Source organism: Camelus ferus, chromosome 12, assembly GCF_009834535.1.
Source record: "Camelus ferus isolate YT-003-E chromosome 12, BCGSAC_Cfer_1.0, whole genome shotgun sequence".
Classification (NCBI taxonomy): Eukaryota; Metazoa; Chordata; class Mammalia; order Artiodactyla; family Camelidae; genus Camelus; species Camelus ferus.
Window position 1 is genome coordinate 21,948,375 of NC_045707.1, and position 18,537 is coordinate 21,966,911.

Below are 18,537 nucleotides of genomic sequence, written 5' to 3' on the forward strand. Positions count from 1 at the left end.
CTTTGGTCAATTTATCTTGACCAAGGAGGCAAGAACATATGATGGAGTAAAGACAGTCTCTTCAGCAAGTGGTGTAGGGATAACTGGACAGCTGCATGTACATCAATGAAGTTAGACTACTCCCTCACACCATACACAAAAATACATTCAAATTGGATGAAAGACTTAAACTTAAGACAAGATACTAGAAACCTCTTAGAAGAAATCATAGGCAAAACTTGATCTGACATACACCTCAGCAATGTTCCCCTAGGGCAGTCTACCCAAGCAATCGAAATAAAAGCAAAAATAAACAAATGGGACATAACTGAACTTATAAACTTTTACACAGCCAAGCAAGCCATAAGCAAAACAAAGACAACCAACGAAATGGGAGAAAATTTTTGCAAATATTTCGACTGACAAAGGCTTGATTTCCAGAATAGATAAACAGCTCATATAACTGATTAACTAAAAAACAAACAAGCCAGTCCAAAAATGGGCAGAAGACCTAAACAAGCAATTCTCCAAGGAAGAAATAAAAATGATCAATAGGCACACGAAAAAAATGCTCAATATCACTAATTATCAGAGAAATGCAAATCAAAACTACAATGAGGTATCACCTCACACCAGTCAGAATGACTATCATTCAAAAGCCCACAAATGACAAATGCTGGAGAGGCTGTGGAGAAAAGGGAACCCCCCTCACTGCTGGTGGGAATGCAGTTTGGTGCAGCCACTATGGAAAACAGTATGGAGATTTCTCAAAAGACTAGGAATACATTTACCATATGACCCAGGAATCCTACTCTTGTGCATATATCCAGAAGGAACCCTACTTCAAAAAGACATCTGCATCCCAATGTTCATAGCAGCACTATTTACAATAGCCAAGACATGGATACAGCCTAAATGTCCATCAACAGATGGCTGGATAGAGAAGATGTGGTATATTTATACAATGGAATGCTATTCAGCCATAAAAATGACAACATAACACCATTTGCAGCAACATGGATATCCCTCGAGAAAATCATTGTAAGTGAAGTAAGCCAGAAAGAGAAGGAAAAATACCATAAGAAATCGCTCATATGTGGAATCTAAAAAAAAAGAGAAAAAAAAAAGAAAGAAAGAAAAGAAGACAAATGACCATAAATACAAAATAGAAAGAGGCTCATAGACATACAATACAACTTGTGGTTGCCAGGGGTGGTGGGAAGGGATAGACTGGGAGTCCAAAATTTGTAGATAGTGTCAGGTATATACAGAATAGATAAACCAGATTATGCTGTATAGCACAGCAAAACATATGCAAGATCTTGTGGTAGCTCTTGGTGAAAAAGTACACAACAATGCACATATGTATGTTCATGTATAACTGAAAAATTTTGTTCTACACTGGCAATTGACACAGCATTCATTGTAAACTGTCTACAACTCAATAAAATAAAATTTAAAAAAATATACATTGTCTTGTGACATTCTCAAAGCAACACTTTGAAGTATGGTGTGTGATTATTTCTGTTTTCACATGATAAGACTGATGTGCCAAGAGATGGCCTGATTAAACTCATTTAGTGTACAAACAGTAGAATAGGTCAGAGTTGGAACCAAGCAGTTTAGTTCCATAGCTTATACTTGACCACTGTTGACTCTCTCAACAGCTGACAAAATCATTTTACTTAGGGAAGCAGCAACTACCTCTGCTTAGAAAATTCAAGTCTAGAGAGCTTGAGTGAAGGTTGAAAAGCAAAATCTGCGAAGAAAAGGTGTGAATTATCATACAAAGATTTACAAGAGTTTTGATGTTTCTATTGTTCCACCCAGGTAAATGGGAAGCAAAGAGTCAGAACAAGGGAGAGGGGATGACTGGAAGTGTGAAGTGGTTAAATGAAAACCTTCCTGGGACTATGTGGTTGAAGGCTCAATGGGCCAATGAAACTCCTCTGGATAGAAGGCTGAAAGATACGTTGAGAGCAATGATGCCTGTTTTCCCATACAGAGTTATGTTGTGCGTGTGCGCACACGCGCGCGCGCACACACACACACACACACACACACACCCTCACTTACTTTGTACAATGCAACAAGTCAAGGGCTAGATAAGATTCCTAGGAATGTGTCTTTATTAGTAGTAGCTTACATAACTTTTGCTGCTAGCCCAGAGGGTGAACAGTGACCAGATTCACTCCTTCACCTGAAAACACATAAAAAAAAAAAAAATTGGAAAACAATATATGAAACATCTAATTTCAGATACTGGTTGTCTTCCTGAGTTGAGGAGACTGAGTTGAGGGCCCAGTAGGGCCAAGGTAGTTAGAATTCACCTAGCAGAGTACAGGATTTCATGGACAAGGAGAGAAAAGAGAGAGAACGAACGGATTTCAGAGACCCTCAGAGAGTCTCTCTAGGGTCTCCAGCTGAGCGCTGATTACGTCAGGAAACGACCCCAATGCTGGGGAAAGAACCACCCGAAAGGAACGGAGGGAACGATCCCTGTTCACTCACACAGGGCCAGGAATAGCTGGGTTTCCCCTGGTCAGGGTGGGAAATGTTGAAATCAAGGTGCACTATGCAGCGTACTCAGATGGTATCACTTTAGTAGTGAAGCAAAATCATCCCTAGACCGAAGACTGCTCTGGTTCTACCAAAAAACACTTCAAAATTATCCTAGAAAGGATGATACTGTTTCTATGTAGCATATACTGCCTCCTGGAAAACAGCTTAAGAATATTTACAGAAATACAAAATTTCTATATCCAATACATTAAAATTTGATAAACATATCACCAGGCATGAAAAGAAGTAGGATAAATCAATCAACGGAAACAGATCCAGAAATGACATTAATTATAGCATTAGGAGATGTGGGCATTAACACAGTTTTATACTGCTATATGTTCAAAAAGGTAGAGGAAAGATTAATTATATTAAATAAAAAAGATAAAAGATATTTAAAAAAAAAAGACCAATGTTGAACTTTTAGATATGAAAACTACAATGTCTGGAATGAAAAATATACTGGAAGAAATTAGAAGCAGATTAGACATTGCAGAAGAAAAGATGGGTACATTCAGAAAATTCAGCAATGTAAACTATCCTAAATGAAATAGGAACTGAAAAAAAAAAAAAAAAGGAAATTCCATGTTCCAGACGTTACTTTAGGCATTTTACATATATTACCTCATTGAATCTTAACAAAATGCTGGGAAGGCACTATAATTTTCCTCATCTTACACATGAACATACAGCAGAGAGAAATTGATTAATTCATCATACAAATTCACACAGCAACTAAATACCTGAGCCAGCGTCAGAACACACACAGTTGGTGGCAGAATGTGCAACCTCACGTCATAAAAGCAGAATCAGTCAGGAAGCAGTTAGTCTTAAAACAGAAATTGGAGTTCTGGAAGCTTCATTTAGATCCCAAAGCCACTGGGCAATATCTAAACTCAGGGCAGGGTGGTATCGTGGCTTTGGTGTGGATTTTACAAAGAGCAGCTTTCAGAACTGTGTTCTGGCTGAATTCTTCAGTACTATATTTTCATTCCCTAATTCTCTTGCCTGTGCAAGTATAGAGTTCTCCTAATTAATTTTACATCCAAAGCTTTAGTTTTATTTCTATGATTTTTTGGAAGATTGTCACTTCTACTTAGTGTTGGTTTATATTGTTCTGATTCTGTTTCTTACTTTTATGAGTATCAGTGCTTTATTCCTATTACCTTTTCAAACTAAATTTCTACAAAATAATAATTATATGTAAGAAATAACAACAATAACGATGGTAACACCCAAATACTCACCTCTCACTATTATTCTATTGGATATCCTTCACTTTTGCAAGGCAGGACATATATCAGGCATGTGGATTATTACACTATGGTTATATACGTGCTTATGTATTTCCTAGTGTGCACATGCATGAACTTCTTTAGGCTGTAGGGCTAAAAGTGGAATTGCTGGGCATATCACTCAAGCTCTAACTTCAGCTCTAACAGACAATGCCAAAATGTCTTCCAAGGTTGTTGGCCAAGTTATACTCCCCCAGTGTGTAAATAATTCCTGTTAATCCACAACCTCCATAAAATTTACTATTTTGATACTCTTCATTTATTTCCATTTGTGAGTGTGAAATGGTGTCTGATTACGAGTTTTGTTTGCAAGTTGTCTCCCCTTACCTTTGCATTCCCAGAGGCTAGGATAGTTCCACTGAGATTCAGTTGGCAATCACTGGGTACGTAGTTGTTGACTGGATACATGAAGTTGAGGATTCAGTCCAGTTGATTAAGAGAATGGTAATGCTGTTAATAGAAATAAGGAAAAAGGGGAGAAATATGATGAGATTGTTTCTTTGAACATCAGGTAAGATTTTAAAAATGAAATAAACTGAAAACTAGTTTGTCAACTGAAAGACAGTGGCCACATCAATTGAAAAATGTCATATATTACTGCAGTCTCTTCTTTGTATTATTGACTCCTAAAATTTGGTCCAGTAAGTAAGGATACAATTATTTGCTAAAACTTATTTTCTTAAGACTAAATATTTTCTTCATACTAGATGAAGAAAATCATCTTGTCTTACTTAAATATTTTAAAATTTGGTAAGAAAGCAGAAGTAAATTATGTATGTGTGTCTTTTAAGCCATCACTGGTATTAAGTCATTGAATCTTTTTTATGATTAAGACTGCATGTTGAGATAAATGAGTCATTTGTAAGGGACCTGTCCTGATGATGAATTACCCATTATTTCAAAGAGAAGATGTAAGCATTGTTAATTCTTCAGTGTAAGAACTGTTTCACCACTAAAAAAGGAAGTGCCCTTAGAAGTGGAAAATAAAAACAAAATAAAAAAAACCCTTAGGCTATAATAAGCTGACCTAGTCATTCTGGATTCTGAAGCAAAGCAGAGTTTTGTGATTACCAGTGGATTAATAATTGCCTGTATAATTAATGTTTTAATTCACTTAGTATATTTAAACTGGCTATATTATGAGCTCTATGTTCAATGAACATTTGCTCAGACTTTCACTTTATTTTGGTTATGCCCTCCTGAGCCCACCACCATTTCAGCATGTCATTCCCATCACCCCCAGGACCCTTCCCACAAGTCCTAGCGGCCCGCATGCGCAAACGGAGAGACACCGCCGCCAGGAAGCAGAATTGAGGGAGCGCCTGACTTCACCACCCACCTGAGGGGAGAGCAGCCTTGCCGCAGCACTCGCGGACGCCCTAGGTCCGAAGTGACTCAGTGCGGGCTCCCAACAACACAGCCTCTCGGACTGCGGCTCCTGCTGCCTCAGTGACCCCGTCTCCCCGGGGGCCTGCTGGCTCCAGCCGCCTGAGGAAGCTCCCGTGAGACCAGGCCCACGACGGCTGTCCGGGAAATCAAGAAACTGGCTCACCTGCGTCTCCCGACTCCAGGCCTCCCGCACGCCTCGCGCCCCTTGTCTGCCTGCCGCCCACGCAGCCTCAGGTGGCTCCTTGGCCGCAGGCTCTCAGCAGGCCCCAGCGAATCCGGGCGTCCGGTTCCGCCAGGAGACAGCCGGCTCCAGGGACCTTAGGTTGCTCCACGGCCCTAAGTCCCCGGAGAGCGACGCCTGCCGGCCCCGAGGCCCCGTGCCTCTCGCGTGGACCAGGTGGCGTCCACAACGCCAGGCCTCCGCAGGTTCCCGCGAGCCCGCAATCCTGAGGGCTTGGTCTCACAACTGCGCCTGCGGCTCCCCAAGCAGTTCCCGACGCCGCCCGAAGCGTTTTCCAGGTAAGTCAAAAGCTTCCTGTTTTAAGTCTTCTAGTGGTGAAAACGGAAAACATCCAAGAATATATGGCTCTACTAAGTTACTGTTTTTCTCTTTCACTTTACCCAAAAGGCTAAGTTTCTTTAAAGAAAACAATACTTAAGAAAAGTCCTTCATATTCTTTAATTCAGAATGTTTACTAAACATTTTTCTAATTTATCTAGATACTTTTGCCATTTATTTTCATAATAGTAAGATATATCAATTTTAATATGCATTAATATGTTTTCCTGTGCTTTAAAACTAAATGGAAGAAGTGCCAAATTATCTTGAAATTTAGCTTTTAGTTAAAATTCAATACACAATATTGTGAATCTACTCCAAGCTGCGCTAATTCTACATTAAGCAATAAACGTGATAGGAGTCTTTTAATGTAGGCGAATTTAAATAAATGCCACTTAAAGGAATTTTTATAGAAGGCGCCTATGCAAGATAGACTAGCAATAACTCAGTGAATCTACATTCAGAGCTGTTCTTCACAGTGGGATTACAATGTATTTATGAACACCTGCTAGGTTCAAGTGTGAATTTGCACGGTGTTTTTTAAATTATGTATTTCTAATATACATTTACTTACACACCCCATTGGTGAATTGTTCCTGAGATGTGCAACAGTCATAGTTGTAAGGACGCTTTTTATTGTGATGTGTATAAATCTGTTTCTTATTGGAAAATGCAAATAATTTTTTTCTTTTCTCTTAAATTTACCATTCAGAATTTTGTAGCGTAAATGTAGAATAGTACATCTTCTAGCTACTATCTCTCTTAAATTCCTTAGGCTGCAGTGACTACATTTTGACTACATTTCTAAAATGTAATCTTTTTCAAGGTTGAGCACAGCCTTAAATTCATGCATTGCTGTCAATGGGGAGGATGGGTGAACGGTCTGTGGGTGGTGTCATTTACTCAAAGAATAAGTGTTCTTCATCTGAAACAGCATACAGCCAACCTAGAAAAGCACAACATCACCATTTAAATTGGTAGTCAAGAGAGGGCATAATCAGAAGAACCCTTTGGTATTATAGAGCAATGGTTAAAAAATTCTTGGACGTTAGGGCATGGCCACCCCTAGAGGACTGTCTAGCCTGTTCCTGTGGGTGTGATGAAAGCCTTGGGTGCCAGGGGTGATGGTAGAATGAGTAGGGTAAAGTGCTGAAGATCAGAAGTGGTGGCATGTGGTTGAAAGAGTCAATTCACTAGCTTATAGAGCTCCTCAAGCCCAAGGGTTGGTGGTGGAATCTCATCAGCTTTGAGTGTATTGAACTCACATGTGTTCAACATGAGTGAGAGTCACAACAAATCAACATATAGGTACCATTTTGGTGACCTAATCTCACCCAGTCTAGTGAAGGAAATACTATGCCAGTCGTCAGGAACAAAAGGTGTGTTAGGCCTCCTTTGTAGAATCTTGCAGCCCTTAGACAATTTCATAAACGTGAATGTCAAAATGTTACCGCGAAAAGGGAAATAAGAATTACCTCAGTTCTTAGTCACCTGAAAAAAAGAATTTTTGATGAGAGACAAAAAAACGTGATGTAAGCAAGATTTTTATTAGTGAAGTAAAAAAAAATAGAAAAAAGTACACTCCCGAGAATTGGGAGTTGGCCAATCCAAGAGGGGAAAAATGGTGCCGTTTCCTGGTTTTGTTTTTATATCCTGATTTTATGATTGCTTGACTGATTAATTGATTGACTGATTTACAACTCAGGTTCCCTGTGCTCTGGTTGATTGACAGTTGAGGTTCCTTGTGTTCTGGATTGTTCTTTTCCCCTTTTGCTCCCCTTGCCCAGTTCTCATTTCTGTCTAAACTACCTAACAGGAACTCCTTGTGGCTTTTAGTGGATCCCATGCATGGGAAGTTTCTTAGAGCCCTGAAGGGAGAAGTGGGGACTGAGGCTCACACAATTTCTGGGCAAGGCTCAAGGAACTCCACTCATGTATCACTACTAGTCTAAGCTGTTCCTAGGCAATGGAGGAACCTTTCTTTGAAAAAGCAAAACATGGTAACCCCTTGAGGCATGGGGCTGGGGGGCAGGGCCACTGCCTATATCTAAGGACAGTATTTCTTTTATGCTAGTACAGAGTTTCTAGCCTCAGCACTAGTGGTTTTTTAGCCGAATAATTTTTTTCTTTGGGGGACTGTCACATGCATTGTGGGATGTTAATCAGCATCCCTGACCTCTACTCACTCACTGGACACCAGTGGTGTCCCTCGCTCCCCAAATGTGACAACCAAACATGTTTCCAGACATTACCAAGTGTCTTTTGGGAAAGTAAAATCATCCTTGATTGAAAACCACTGTTTTAGAATTTTAGTTCTTCCAGTAAAGTATCCTAATATTTCTACTGAATCTTTTGAGTATTAGAAGAGTTCTCTTCTTTATATTGGCCAGAAGTTTGTCTTATAGTACTGCATTAGCTCTGGAAGTTTCTTAAAGTTCCCTGGAAGTTTGTTTCAGTTAACCTCATGGAATTTCCACCTGTGCGTTTGTGGCTTAATATTCAGCAGCAGATTCAAGGAAGACACTGTGCAGATATCTTGAACTCTTTCCTTTGTGTAGCTTCCCTTTTTTTCTGTTAATTTGTCCTCCAGATTTCACCACCATCCTTCACTGAATACTCATGTCTATCTCCTCATTTCTCTCAGAATTCCATGAATGTCTTTGGAAACTGATCTTGCCAAGGAATCTCTAGGTAGAAAGGAAAGTAAATACAGACCTACCCTTTTCTCTCCTGGGTCACAATGCCACCTTGCTGCCCACCAGTATCTGAGAATAATTGTTTCATATGCTTTGTCTGGTGTTCTAGTTGTTTATGTCATGGGGGTAAATTCAGTTCCAGTTACTTCATAACAGCTGGAAGAAGAGTCCCTTCCCCTTACCTTCTCTTAAAATAGCTTCTTGATCAGATTTTTAATTTTTTCAGTGGTCGTTCACTTCCCACTCTCACCTAAACGTACTCTAATCTGTTTTTCACTTTGATTACTCTCACTGCCGAATGGTTTTTGTCTAAGATTATTAAGTGACTTCTTTATCCCCAAACCCCTTTGCATTGTTTGACTTCTCAATTGATCTGACCTCTCAGCAGGGTTAGGCATTTTTGATTGCCATCTCCCTCCTTGGGAAAAAACAAAAAGAAAAATAAAATGAAACAAAAATAAATCTTCCTTCTCTTGTTTTCATAACACTTGGTGTTTTATTCTTCTCCATCCAGCTATTAGAAGCCTCACAGTTTGGACCTAGACCCCTCCACTGGGCTCTAGGATAGAATATTCATTTACTAACTTAGCAGTGCCATCAAGAAATCTCAAGGGAATATCAAATATGGTAGCTCAAAGACAGAGCACTTGCTCCAAAACATGCAGTTCTTCCTGAGTTCGTTAATCTCAATAAATGATACCATCATTTGTCCAGCCGTGCCAAAAAAAGATATCCTTGACAATTTCCTCTCCTTCACTTCCATGCCATCCATCACTAAATCCTGTCAGTCAGTTGAACATCCTAAATATCCTATAAAGTCATCACCTCCCCACTTCCGACCCTTGATCAAATCATCCTCATGTCTTCCAGTCTATTGCAATACCTTAAAGATCTTTATTTGCACTGACTTCTGTACAACCTCTTCTCCACCTTGCTGCCAGAGTGGTCTCAAAATGCAATCTGGTTATGACAACTCTTGCCTAAGTGGGTTGCTTGGTATCCAGTTGCTTTTAGAATAAAGACTTAAATAGTTAATATGACACATATTCTCTTCTTAGAACACATAACTGCTTATGACCAACTTCCTTCTCCTGCCCCTGACAAACACATTTATTTATTGCTCTCTTATCTGCAGTTCTCAAGTCAAGTGCTGTTTCCTAAGTAATTTTTTTTCCTTGACCAGTCAATCTCTTGTTTTAAGCTCTCATGGAAACTTCGTATATTCTATCTCTGTGATCATTTAGTTTGTGTTTATCTCTGTAACTATGCAATGAGCTATATGACAGCAATATCTGTATCCTGTCCATGTTTTCTGGCATAGTGCTTTGAATATGGTACTTACTCAATCTGTTGGATGGATAGATGAATAAATGAGTGAATAAAATGATGGAATCATCTTAACTGACAATAATGGAAATCAAAACCATGCAAAAGCACAGGATTATCCAGATATTTTATTTAAAAGAAGTAAATCAGTAACTATGATATACTTTTAGAATTATTCTAATGCATTCTGTGGAAAGAACTGATTTGAATTTCCCTGCATATTATTTGCTTCTGATCCATGGTTTGATCTGATACCTTTTTCTATTAAAGGACAGGAAGAAAACATGTTTTGACAATCTATTACTCAATACCTTCAATGCAAAGACGGCCAGCTTTAATTCCTTAGCATCTAATAACTTACCTTTTAAGAGCCACTCTGATTTTTCCTCTTACGTCTCCCATTTCTTTACCACTGCCTACTCAGTTTCCTGCCTGATTTTGTTGTCCCTGTACTTTTCTTTCTCATTCCATCACTTTTCCTTCTCAATCCATCACTTTGTTCACCTTCTTTTGTTTCTATACCTAGCCATGATTGGGCACTTTCATCATGAAATTGCTGTGAATACTTAAATCACTTTATGCAGAATAGCCATCATTCCTGCTTTATGAAGATGCAGCCCTGGTACTCACTCTGTTGTTGCTTTCTCTGTCCCACTCATCTTCTGGGCAGGTAAATATAGCTACAAGTCATAAAACCATGGACATTATATTTATTGTTTCATGTCCTCATTGTATTTGAATAATCCTTTCATTTAGCTCATGTTGTTTATGACCAGCATGAAGATTTGATTGTATTCCCTCTGACAGCTTTTCCAGGCTTATTTTGTATTACTCAAGCCCTCACTTGTTCCAGTCTCAAGCTCTTATTTCAGGAAGTGGGCTCATTCTTATTCCACTGTACTCTCCCTCACAAAAATATTAAATTTGCCTTACTTTTACAACATAATTTTCCTAAAATATTTCTAATTTTCTGTTATCTCAATCTTTTATTTTTGAGAACAAACAAATTTCTTGCTTTCCAAGGCTCATCCCTCCCACTCAGAATTCTTTCCCTGTCTTTTATGAATCTTTATTGTTCATGGCTTCCCATCATTTATACAACATATGTTTGTGCTCTCTGTGGATATGTATGTGTATGACCACTCGTTTGCCATAACCTTTTCTCAGGCTTCACTCTTGAAATTCCTAGTGGTGTTGGTAGTGATAGGCAACCTTTCCCTTACGGGAAAAACCTGCCTTTATTTCTGTGACTCTGTACTCACCTAGCATCACTGTCACACTCATTCTTACCCACAAGATTTTATTCCTTTCTATTGCATCTTATCCCTTGGGGATATCTTTGAGTTCTCTGGTTTCCCCTATAGGCAACCAGTAAATCCTGTTGATTTGACTTGCATAATGACATTTATATCTGCCACCCACATTCCTATATGCATTGTTTAGGCTCTCATTATCTCTCATGTAGGCTGATATTTGTATACAAGAGCTTTGTAATAGATTCTCTTCCTATTATTGTTTAAAAAATTTAATCCATCTTAATTTATAAATCAAATACATCTTTGTAAAATATAGTGAAAATAATGCCGTTTTTACTGCTCAAAAAAGAAAAACAATTATTCGCAGTTCCCTCTTTTCGTGGAAAAAATTTAGACTCTTCATCCTGTTGTATAAAGCTACAAATGAATGCTACTTATTTACCCTCATCTCGTTATACATGCCCTTTGCTTCCAGTAACACTACTCCCAGGTCTATGGACACGCTCTGCCTCATATGCCATCCCCATCAATCTCAGACTTTAAAGTCCATTTTAAGAAGCATCAGTAATCCATTTTATCGCAGAAGTATAAAACCTACTTGGAAAAATTAATAACTTCTCCCTTTCCCATTCTAGGCCCTTTCTTTGTAGCAGTATTGTAATACTGTATTGAGTATTATATAATTATCTGTCTTCCTAAATAAACTGTAAAGTTTTGAAGGCTGAAACTATATTTACTTATCTTTGTATTTTAATCACTATGCAGCTCAATAACTGCCACAAAGAAAGCATTTAATAAACATATAAAAATTGATTTAGTTAGCTAAAGCCATTGGGTACAGTATTTTAGCTTACTTCTAGTCTCTATTGCTTATAAGTAGCTAAGAACCAGAACTGATAGCTTTTACTGGTTTGTACCTGAGAAGGTATTGCTAAAACATGTTCACTCATTTTCTCTTAGCGATATCTTGATGAAAGCGTTATTATCTCAGTTGTAAATTAGGAACCTGAGGTAAAGAGACATTAAAAAACTTATACACGGTCATAGTTAATAAGTAATGAGTTTAAGATTGAGCCCATTTTAATATTAATGAGTTTACTTTAAATCTATGTAACATGCTTAGAATGAATAACATTTTTCACTTGTAAAGTAAATCCACTCACAGAACTATTTTCTTAGCATTGAAATGTTGATATTAGATTGATTAATTTCTGAAAATATTTGGCCAGAACATTTGGGTCAGTTGCTCCAGTAGAGTAATACCCTCTCTTAATTATGTCCTTGTTTGCTTAATTAAATCAGAAAATTAAGGCTACATGAATTAATACATATTTTAAGAGCACCAATTCTATAACAAACACAGTATTCTTGTATTTTGGTGATTTGATACTTGTCATTCAGTGTCTTCACTATAACGCGTAATTTTCCTATTGGTTTTCAGCTTATTCACATAAAGTCTAATTTACAAACATTCATTTTGTTTGTTTTAAATACTCTGACATTTGTGTTAAGAACATACTAAGTTATTGTGTATTCTATAGCTGATTACCTACTCTCCATTAGTTTGATAATGTGTTCCCTTGATTCATTTGCAAACCAACAAGACAATAAAATCAGTATTGATTTAAAGTGAGTAATGGCATAAATATCACTTTAATAATATATTTAAATTTAAAGGAGAAATGAATAATCTATATATTATATGAATTAAATCCTTTGAAAACATACATCACCACAATAATGTTACATATTACATTGCATATTTTAGATCTTATGTGACTTTATGAAGATGGATCTGTGACTTATTAGAATAATTTTTGTGGGAATTGGGTATCATTTTGAGGCTTCTGGCTCTACTTTGGTGGCTAGTCATAGAAGCCCTGCTGTACATAGTTTATAGTCTTGTCCTCATGTTTTTGGTGATGGGGTACTGGCACTTCAAATACTGTGTTCCAGGTCTTCACATTTGTGATGTTCTCTTTTGTCATGCTAAGCTAAGCTGGATAATCTGAGATATGTTTCCAGGTTTTAACTCTTCACCTTGAAAACCCAAATAATTGGTAGGAGTTAACAGGCTGGTCTCATTTTGCAGTTCTGTGGTAACTGAGATCAGTGTGAAGATATGGTTCCTATATACATGAGCTTAGTGGATGGAATGGTGGTTCCCCAAAAAAGTATGTCCATGTCCTAATCTCTGGAACCTGTGATTGTTGGTTTATTTGGAAAAATTGACTTTGCCATTGTGAATTATAGATGTTGAGGAGATCATCTTGGGTTATCCAAGTGATTCCTAAGTCCAGTGACAAATGTTTTTATAAGACAGATGCAGAGTTAAGTTTGAGACAGAATAGAGGACAGAGAGACAAGGAGGGGGCAATGTGATTATGGAGGCACAGATTGGGATCATGTGCCTTTAAATCAAGGAATGCTGACAGCCACCAGCAGCTGGAAGAGGCCAAATAACAGATTCTCCCCTAGAGCCAGAGGGAGTATAGTCTTGCTTACAGCTTGATTATGGACTTTTGGCCTTCAGAACTATGATAAAATAAATTTCTATTTTTTAAGCAACCAAGTTTGTAGTAATTTCTTACGGTATACACAGGAGACAAACGCGAAGAGCTTCATTTACAAGATACCATGGAAAATCGAGGGCTGCCTTTATTTGTTATTACTTTTTTTTTCTCTTTTAATCTGGACCTCTTTTTTTATGTCCATATACTCCTTTAAGTAAACTGAATTTGTAATACTTGTCTAAATCATCTCAATCTATGTGAAAGATTCCACAATTCACTAAATAGATATTTTGATATTGAGAAAACTCTTTAAAATTTCTTTTGAGGCAAGCATTTATACTTTGCTTGCTTGTTTATTTGTTTAGATGGAAGAAAGGAGGAGAACTAGTCAGACATCTGAGCACTAAGTCATTCCTCACTGCCAGCTTATCACCTGTAGGCCAAATGCTCCCAATTACGTTAAGCCATTCTAATTGGCGTTATTTTCGAAATACTTACTCATTATTCTACTCTTCTTTTACCAATTGATTGGCTCTTTAGAGAGAGCACTCTCTAATCCATATTTATAGAAAGACAAGCATTTCAGAACCCATTGTAATTGCTGTCTTGGTATGCCCTCAGCTAATCTTAGTTTTTGTATACTGTATAAATATACCATATGTCATTTAAAATATACAGTTTACTGGTTATGTGGATTGACCACATGTTTCTCTCTTAGTTTGCCAGTGCTTACTAAATATAACTGAAAAGATGAAAATCCACAAAGATAAAATGGGAGTGAGTTCCATAAATAAGAGACTGTATAAACTTTTGTGCAAATAAATGCAGCTAGAGAGTGGAGAAAGGTATAAAATATTTTCATACTGATGTGAATGAGAATAAAGTTGATTAGACTCACTGAATCAAAGAGATGTTCCCACGTCTAAGACACTGTTTAAAAAACACAGGGCAGGGAGAAATTAAATGACAACATGAGGATTGTTTGGAAGTCATTATTTGGAGGAATCAGTGTTTTCTCCCTTCCCCCTACTCACTGAGTGACAGGACAGAAATGGCTACATCCCCACTCTCATGAAAATAAAGAATGAAGCTCTTGAATCAGAGATGCCAAGTTAGACTGAAGGCAGAATTTGGCATATGGAGGTGAAAATAGAGGATGAAGTAAAAGTATCTATATAAAATAGTTAATTTCTAAGATCCACACCCTCAGTCCTCAAACCTGGTATCTACTCTTTCCAGAGTTTCTGGAAAAATTGACATCTGAAAAGTTCCTAAGTGAAAAAGAAATTTTTTCCCAAACACACTTTATATAGACCTTTTCTTACTTCCCCAGAATTTCTAATTAGTTTTTCTGTTTCACAATTTTATCATTAAATATAATGGATGATTCAGTGATTATCAGACATTTATAAAACTTTGGATTTGAGCAATGGAGATTAAAAAAAACAAACAAACAGAAAAATGTGAACCTGGAAGAAATATTGTTATCTTTCAGAACAAAGGAAAACGTCCATCCTCTCTACCCTACAAAGATTTAAGAAAATTCAATTCTTACATACTTTAGAGGTATATGAAATAGTTGCATGTATTAAAAAAAAATAATCTTATTTAAAATAACAAGAAAGAGCACATGGAAGTTTATACTATGATGGCTAAAATGAAAAAAAAAAAAATCCAGAAGAAAGACTAGATAAAAATCAAAGTAATCTCTTAGAAAGTGTAATAAAAGGATAGCAACTATGAGAGGAAAAATAAAAACTGAAAAGATGAGATTCTGTGAGACTCAACATCAAATGGTTAGAACAGAGAAAACAGAACAAAGGTAATTAGCAAATATGTTAGAAAAATTTTCAGAACATAAGCAAGTCAGTCATTTGAATGAATGGACCCATTGAGAGCTCATTGAAATGAATGAAATATACTAATCATTAAGCACATCCTGTAAAATTTCAAGGCAAATAATTCTAGGTGGAAAGCCTGCATAAAGATGAAATACAAGCATATATCTTTATTTTATTCATATTTTAAAGTATGATTAATAAATTCAATAAGATGAATGATATAACCATGTTGGAAAGATAGGGAGGGATATGGGATTGAATGTGAGCCAAATCATTATCCATAATAATGGGAAATGAACAATGTCTAATATTTATTAATCAAGCAATATCATAAGTATATTTAGTTGAACTATGGAGGAAACTAGAAGAAAAATAAGCAAAAAAAGTGTAAAAAGAAGGCATTTCCTCAGAACAGCTGGTCAAGGAATTGCTATCTTTGCATTGTAAGTTATTTACATGCTATTATATTTATCTAATGTGTATTATTTTAATTTAGAATTTAAATCATATGGATAGAGGGAGAAATGGGTTATGTGGTGCAAAAGGATAAAAAATGGGTTATATGGAGAAAATAACTAGCATTCAAGATTGTAACTACTATCTGACCATAGATTTTTAGATTTCTTATTGCAGCATTGCTTCCTCCAGTTTCTCATTTGCTCAGGCACAAGACTTTGATGATGAGTCACAGAGTAGTACATTCAGCAGCAAATACCAGAAAAACAGTCAAGTGTCTCAAATCAAATAATGACTTAGTTTTTTCTCATATAACAAGAATTCTGGAAGGAGGTATTACAAGCATGGTATAGAAACTTGGTGATACTCTTTTACTTCTCTGTTACTTCTGGTGATTGAAAGATGGCTCTTTATTCCCTTGGTGTTACAGATGGGAAGAAGGGAGGAAGGGGAGAGGCATAGGCAGACTTCTACATACATTTCATTAGCCAGAACTGTATCACATGGCCACTCCTAGATGCATGAGAACTTAGAAAATTGGATGTTTTCTTCTTATAGCCTCTAACAAAAATCAGACACAAAGGAAGGTGTTTGGAGTAGGTAGGATCAAGTAATTATTTGTCTGTTACAGATTTCATGATTGAAAGAATTTTTACTGGAGGATGAAGATGATAATGAGTAAATTTTAAAAGCCATTATACTGTTGGGATTAGCCAACTGTTATGATAGTTTTTCTTGGAACTTGAAAATAGATTTGTTGAAGAAGGGGAGAGAAGATATAAAGTGAATTTTCCATTAGTAGCTTATCAGACCATTTGTTAACAATTTGCATATATTACTTCATTTAATATTCACAATGAACTTACAAAATATTATTTCTTCATTTCATAGTTGAAAAACTGAGAGTCAAATATATTAAATAATGTATCTAAAGTCACACAGTCAGCTAGTGATATGGTCAGTGAGAAAACAAGGGCTTTCCTCCAGTATCTGAGCTTTTACTACTATAATAGCAAATAGCTCATATTCCACAAATTATAGAGAGGATTTCCTTGTGGGTGTATAAACTTCTATTTTTCATTCTAAAAGCACAAATGTAGTACTTGCTGATTCAGTGGTGAGGAGTATATATATACTCCATGGCAAATTCAGAGTTGCCTATTGTTTTAGGAGGTCATATACAAAAAGCAGTGTAAAATGTCACAAGTAACATCAAAGCCTCCAACTCCTAGCCATTCTTCTGACACATGATGGATGAGCACTGATAATCAAAAAGAGTGTGACCATACTCCAATAAATTTAAAAGCTTCAGTATAAACTAAAGAATTTAAATTTGAAGGTGATGTTTTCATCTTTTCCCAGCAGAAGTTAGTAATTTTCAGTAGATGATGGTTCATAGGTTAAAAAAAAAGATGGTTATAAATATATGAATAATGAAAATAATATTGAATGGGTGCTTACTATGACTAAGTACTCTTCATTTATTCTTCCTAGCTAACTACTATCTGTGGTCATACTATTATCTTCATTTTATGTAGTAGACTGCAAATTCTTAAAGGATAAGTGATTTACTAAGGTGGTGAGATTTGACCTTAGGTCTCTAGTGTCAAAACTGGTGCCTTTAACTACTTTGCTATTTTGTGTCCAAAACTTTCACTTTACTAGACTACAGTGGAAACTAAGTTTGATAAAATGCTGCCAGATTATGAAGGAATGTCCAATAACGATATGGTTGAGAATAAGAATAGAGAGCAAAATTAGCAGCCTCTGCATGTTTTTTACTTTGAAACGGTGTACTGTTTTTTTGTCATCTTAGAAGAACAGAGTCTGAAACCTCTGGAAAACTGGTAAATTAAAGATAAGCATCTCTGTCCCACTTATAGGACCAAAAGGCAATGTGACAAATAGGGCTAAAGCCAAGGAATGCTCCTGCTCTGATTGGAAACTGCCAGTAGGAGCGTTCATATAGGGGAGGAGGAGGACAGAGCAAGTCTCATGGGTAGAAAGCTGGGGCTGAACTGAGATTTCAGCGTTTGTGTGAAACATGATGAAAAAAATAAGATATAACTATCACTATGGTTAAGCTTATTTAAATCCCCCTACTTGGAGGGTGGGAGAAAGCAGACATAAGCAATAGTCAGGATCTGGGCCAAGCCTCCATTACTGGAGGAATTAGAGAAGATTTCAAAATTGCTAGACAACAAAGGATGAACATTGGAGAGAAAAACAAACCAGTAAATTCCCACCTCAATTCAACCTACAAAGTCATTATTTTGATACTCATGAAGAAGATTAACACTAAGAATGGTCATCACCAACATCAAAAGTCAGGAGAAGGATATAACCAGATAAATTAAAAAGAACATAGAGCAATCTGAAAGTGACTTAAAAGTAAATCTGCCAATGATGGTCTAAGAGAAAATACGAAATGAAACAAAAATAGTCAGAAATAGAAGAGAATATGAAGAAGCAGCAACTACAATTAATGGAAATGAAATAAAAGCTCTTGGAAAGCTAAAATCTCTGTACATGAAGGCACAGTTCAAATATATTATCACTGTAGTGAAAACAATCACAAGACCTTCATTTTTTAGGTTTTTGGTTTTTTAGCACAGGAGTAATGCATTTTGTTAGTAAACCAAAAATGAGCAGAAACCATCAAGGC

At 36.7% G+C, this 18,537-nt stretch overlaps 2 long non-coding RNA genes across 2 annotated transcripts; one reads left to right on the plus strand and one right to left on the minus strand.

The window, feature by feature from the left end:
- Nucleotides 1-1,891: 1,891 nt before the first annotated feature.
- Nucleotides 1,892-5,738, minus strand: LOC116667626. Its single transcript, XR_004324537.1, has 3 exons — nucleotides 5,389-5,738; nucleotides 4,164-4,286; nucleotides 1,892-2,179 (listed from the first exon to the last, which is right to left on the minus strand). It is a non-coding gene; the product is annotated as an uncharacterized LOC116667626 (long non-coding RNA).
- Nucleotides 3,677-18,330, plus strand: LOC116667628. Its single transcript, XR_004324539.1, has 3 exons — nucleotides 3,677-3,689; nucleotides 7,355-7,360; nucleotides 18,254-18,330. It is a non-coding gene; the product is annotated as an uncharacterized LOC116667628 (long non-coding RNA).
- The last annotated feature ends 207 nt before the right edge of the window (nucleotides 18,331-18,537 follow it).